Genomic DNA, 5,672 nt, shown 5'->3' with positions numbered 1-5,672 from the left:
TGATCTCTTGGTTATTTAGTAGCATATTGTTTAGTCTCCACGTGTTTGTATTTTTTACAGATTTTTTTCTGTAATTGATATCTAGTCTCATAGTGTTGTGGTCAGAAAAGACACTTGATACCATTTCAATTTTCTTAAATTTACCAGGGCTTAATTTGTGACCCAAGATATGACCTATCCTGGAGAATGTTCCACAAACACTTGAGAAGAAAGTATGTTCTGTTGTTTTTGGGTGGAATGTCCTATAAATATCAATTAAGTCCATCCTGTTTAATGTATCATTTAAAGCTTGTGTTTCCTTATTTATTTTCATTTTGGATGACCTGTCCATTGGTGAAAGTAGGGTGTTAAAGTCCCCTACTATGATTGTGTTACTGTTGATTTCCCGTTTTATGGCTGTTAGCATTTGCCTTATGTATTGAGGTGCTCCTATGTTCGTTGCATAAATATTTACAATTGTTATATCTTCTTCTTGGATTGATCCCTTGATCATTATGTAGTGTCCTTCTTTGTCTCCTGTAATAGTCTTTATTTTAAAGTCTATTTTGTTTGATATGAGAATTGCTACTCCAGCTTTCTTTTGGTTTCCATTTGCATGGAATATCTTTTTCCATCCCCTCACTTTCAGTCTGTACGTATCCCTAGGTCTGAAGTGGGTCTCTTGTAGACCGCATATATATGGGCCTTGTTTTTGTATCCATTCAGCCAGTCTATGTCTTTTGGTTGGAGCATTTAATCCATTTACATTTAAGGTAGTTATCGATATATATGTTCCTATTACCATTTTCTTAATTGTTTTGGGTTTGTTATTGTAGGTCTTTTCCTTCTCTTGTGTTTCCTGCCTAGAGAAGTTCCTTTAGCATTGTTGTAACGCTGGCTTGGTTGTGCTGAATTCTCTTACCTTTTGCTTGTCTGTAAAGCTTTTAATTTCCCCATTGAATATAAATGAGATCCTTGCTGGGTAGAGTAATCTTGGCTGTAGGTTTTTCCCTTTCATCACTTTCAATATGTCCTGCCACTCCCTTCTGGCTTGCAGAGTTTCTGCTGAAAGATCAGCTGTTAACCTTATGGGGATTCCCTTGTATGTTATTTGTTGTTTTTCCCTTGTTGCTTTTAATATTTTTTCTTTGTATTTAATTTTTGATAGTTTGAATAACATGTGTCTTGGTATGTTTCTCCTTGGATTTATCATGTATGGGACTCTCTGCACTTCCTGGACTTGATTAACTATTTAACTTTCCCATATTAGGGAAGTTTTCAACTATAATCTCTTCAAATATTTTCTCATTCCCTTTCTTTTTCTTCTCTGGGACCTCTATAATTTGAATATTGGTGCGTTTAATGTTGTCCCAGAGGTCTCTGAGACTGTCCTCAATTCTTTTCATTCTTTTTTCTGTATTCTGCTCCATGGTAGTTATTTTCACTATTTCATCTTCCAGGTCACTTATTCGTTCTTCTGCCTCAGTTATTCTGCTATTGATTACTTCTAGAGAATTTTAAATTTCATTTATTGTGTTGTTCATCATTGTTTGTTTGCTCTTTAGTTCTTCTAGGTCCTGGTTAAATGTTTCTTGTATTTTCTGTATTCTATTTCCAAGATTTTGGATCATCTTTACTATCATTATTCTGAATTCTTTTTCAGGTAGACTGCCTATTTCCTCTTCTTTTGTTTGGTCTGGTGGGTTTTTACATTGCTCCTTCAACTGCTGTGTGTTTCTCTGTCTTCCCATTTTGCTTAACTTACTGTGTTTGGGGTCTCCTTTTCACAGGCTGTAGGTTCGTAGTTCCCATTGTTTTTGGTGTCTTCCCCCAGTGGGTAAGGTTGGTTCAGTGGGTTGTGTAGGCTTCCTAGTGGAGGGGACTAGTGCCTGTGTTCTGGTGGATGAGGCTGGATCTTGTCTTTCTGGTGGGCAGGACTGCATCTGGTGGTGTGTTTTGGGGTGCCTGTGACTTTATTATGATTTTAGGCAGCCTCTCTGCTAATGGTTGTGGTTGTGCTCCTGTCTTGCTAGTTGTTTGGCATGGGGTGTCCAGCACTGTAGCTTGCTGCTTGTTGAGTGGAGCTGGGTCTTAGCATTGAGATGGAGATCTCTGGGAGAGCTTTTGCTGTTTGATATGTGAAGCTGGGAGGTCACTGTGGACCAATGGCCTGAACTCGGCTCTCCCACCTAAGAGGCACAGGCCTGACACCCCGCTGGAGCACCAAGACCCTGTCAGCCACACGGCTCAGAAGAAAAGGGAGAAAGAAGGAAGGAAGGAAAGAAGGAAGGAAGGAAGGAAGGAAAGAAAAGAGAGAAAGGAAGAAAGAAAATAGAGAAAGAAAGAAAGAGAGAAATAAATAAATAATTAAATAATTAAAAATGAAAAATATTAAAAAGTAATAAAAGAAAGAAGAGAGCAACCAAACCTGAAAATAAATCCACCAATGATAACAAGTGCTAAAAACTATACTAAAAAAACAAACAAACAGAAAAAACGGACCAACAGACCCCTAGGACAAATGGTAAAAGCAAAGCTATACAGACAAAGTCACACAAAGAAGCATACACATACACACTCACAAAAGGAGAAAAAGGAAAAGAAATCTATATATAGAAAAGAAAAAAAGGAAGAGACCAAATCAATAAACAAATCTACCAATGATAATAAACTCTAAATACTAAACTACAATAAACATAAAACCAGAAACAAATTAGATGCAGAAAGCAAACCCCAAGTCTACTGTTGCTCCCAAAGTCCACCTCCTCAATTTGGGATGATTCGTTGTCTATTCAGGTATTCCACAGATGCAGGGTACATCAAGTTGATTGTGGAGATTTAATCCACTGCTCCTGAGGCTGCTGGGAGAGATTTCCCTTTTTCTTCTTTGTTCGCACAGCTGCTGGGGTTCACCTTTGGATTTGGCCCCGGCTCTGCATGTATGTCGCCTGAGGGCATCTGTTCTTCGCTCAGACAGGAGGGGGTTAAAGGAGCAGTTGATTAGGGGGCTCTGGCTCACTCAGGCTGGGGGGAGGGAGGGGTACAGAATGTGGGGGGAGCCTGTGGTGGCAGAGGCTGGCGTGACGTTGCAACAGCCTGAGGCGCACCATGTGTTCTCCCAGGGAAGTTGTCTCTGGATCATGGGACCCTGGCAGTGGCGGGCTGCACAGGCTCCCGGCAGGGGAGGTGCGGATAGTGACCTGTGCTTGCACACAGGCTTCTTGGTCACTGCAGCAGCAGCCTTAGTGTTTCATGCCCATCTCTGGGGTCCGCGCTCATAGCCACGGCTCACACTCTCCTTGCGCACTCCGAAACAATGGTCTCTTGCCTCTTAGTCAGGTCCAGACTTTTTCCCAGACTCCCTCCTGGCTAGCTGTGGCACACTAGCCCCCTTCAGGCTGTGTTCACGCAGCCAACCCCAGTCCTCTCCCTGGGATCTGACCTCTAAAGCCCGAGCCTCAGCTCCCAGCCCCCACCCGTCCCGGCCGGTGAGCAGACAAGCCTCTCCGGCTGGTGAGTGCTGGTCAGCACCGATCCTCTGTGCGGGAATCCCTCCGCTTTGCCCTCTGCACCCCTGTTGCTGCGCTCTCCTCCGTGTTTCCGAAGCTTCCCCCCTCCGCCACCCCCGTCTACGCCAGTGAAGGGGCTTCCTAGTGTGTGGAAACTTTTCCTCCTTCACAGCTCCCTCCCTGTGGTGCAGGTCCCATCCCTATCCTTTTGTCTCTGTTTTTTCTTTTTTCTTCTGCCCTACCCAGGTACGTGGGGAGTTCCTTGCCCTTTGGGAAGTCTGAGGTCTTCTGCCAGCGTTCAGTAGGTGTTCTGCCGGGGTTGTTCCACATATAGATGTATTTCTGATGTATTTGTGGGGAGGAAGGTGATCTCCACGTCTTACTCCTCTGCCATCTTGAAGGTGTCTTCATATTTTTTTGAACAAGCAAAGATAATGGGATTTGAAAAACGTGGGCATTTTCATAGCAAGAGTGAGGAATGGCTTGCAACGTGACGATTCTAGATTGCATGCAAACATGTAGAATCTCTGTTTAACAGACCTTCTGGAAGACTGTCAGCTTCTGAGCTACTTGGGCATTCCACACCTCCCACAGGCTTTGGAACTCAGTCTCTGCTTACTAATAAATTATTTGCAAACTATTAGGGAGACCAATAGGGCTTCTGAGGCACACTTTGAATTTATGAAGCCTGACTGGGCTTGCAGAATGACTGTAAGTTATTGCAGATATAAGATCCAGCATTTCTTGTCATACTTTGTCTATGTGAAGGCGTTCCTTGGTTTGTAACTAGAACAACAAATTCTATAGCCCATTGTTTTGCACAGCTCAGTCTTAAGACCTCATGGACTGCCTAATAATTACTGCTCTACAAGAATTAATTTGGTTTTAATTGATTTACACACTGCTGCTGGGCTGCTCTTTCCTGAAGGGGTCCTAGCCTTACACCTTCAGGGCGACGGAAGTTGCATTCAATCAGCCTGCCTGTATTCTTGATCCTGCTTTCCACTACTGGAGGCCTAGAGGAAAGGGCTTTGATAAGGCCATGGCAAGTGTCCTGTAGAGTTCAATGGAAACGGGTCAGGAATTTGGGGCCAGTGAACATGGGTTTGAAAAACCACTGCCATTTATTGCTGTGTGATCTTGGGCACGTCATTTATATTCTCTGACCTTCAATTCCCTCATCTATAAAGTGGAGATAATAATTCTTATGGAACATGGTTGTTGTAAGGATTAAGTGAAACAATATGAGGGAAAGTTTTGTTTAAATTTTGAAGGACTATATAAATGTTATTATTAGGTGAACAGGCAAGTGGCCACTGGGCAGGGGTATCTGCACACAGATGAGGGCAACCAGGAGGATGTGTTAGAGACAAAAATCATGTCTGTTTCCATGACAGTTCTTCCACATGGATGGTGCTACCATCACGACGCTATATGTTATACCCACTCAGAAATGAGGAATATAGATCTCCTTTTGGCACAGTATGTTTCTGAGAAGAAAGGGGGGAAAACATATGAATCTTTGAAGAAAGAGTAACTTTTCTTGGGTCTGCGTTTGGGGTAGGGTGGGAGTATGCACACAGAGGCAAAAGGACAGTGAAATGAGTTGGAAGTAGGGCTCCAGCTCTCTCAGCATCCTTCCATCCCAAGGACAGGAGCTCATGCTGTAACAGTCTTGGGTTTTCCATGATCATGGGCAATTAACAGGTTCCTCATTGATTACGCATGCAAATAATTTAAGACTTAACTGTCTAGTACTGTGAACATTTACTTTAAAGTTTAGATATGCACTTGGAGCTTCCCCTCAAGAGTTTTGTTTTTTTTTATGTGTATGTATGTTTTTAATTAAAGGTTTGGTCCAAGCCACATTGCTACTTTAACACTTTGATTATGAGACAAATTTTATCTGTACACATTGACTGCAGTGGTTTTTTTCTGTGCCAGAATGTTTCTTCCCCACCCCACCCCCGCAGGATTCTTTTTTGAGAGGGTTTTTTTCTTTCTCATTGTTTTGAGGAACAGAAAGAAGTTGTGGTTTGATTTGCTGGGTCTCAATGACAAAGCTTTTCTACTCCCTCTTTTTAAAAACACGAACTGAAATCTGTATCTGTATGTTTAAAAAAATGTTTCAAGTCTAATCTTTGTATGGTAGTAATGGATATTGTATAATTGTACATAGAATTG

This window comes from Aethalodelphis obliquidens, unplaced genomic scaffold (genome assembly GCF_003676395.1).
Source record: "Aethalodelphis obliquidens isolate GAN/ISIS:26980383/991018 unplaced genomic scaffold, ASM367639v1 scaffold27, whole genome shotgun sequence".
NCBI classification, from domain to species: Eukaryota; Metazoa; Chordata; class Mammalia; order Artiodactyla; family Delphinidae; genus Aethalodelphis; species Aethalodelphis obliquidens.
This window is presented reverse-complemented; position numbering follows the sequence as displayed.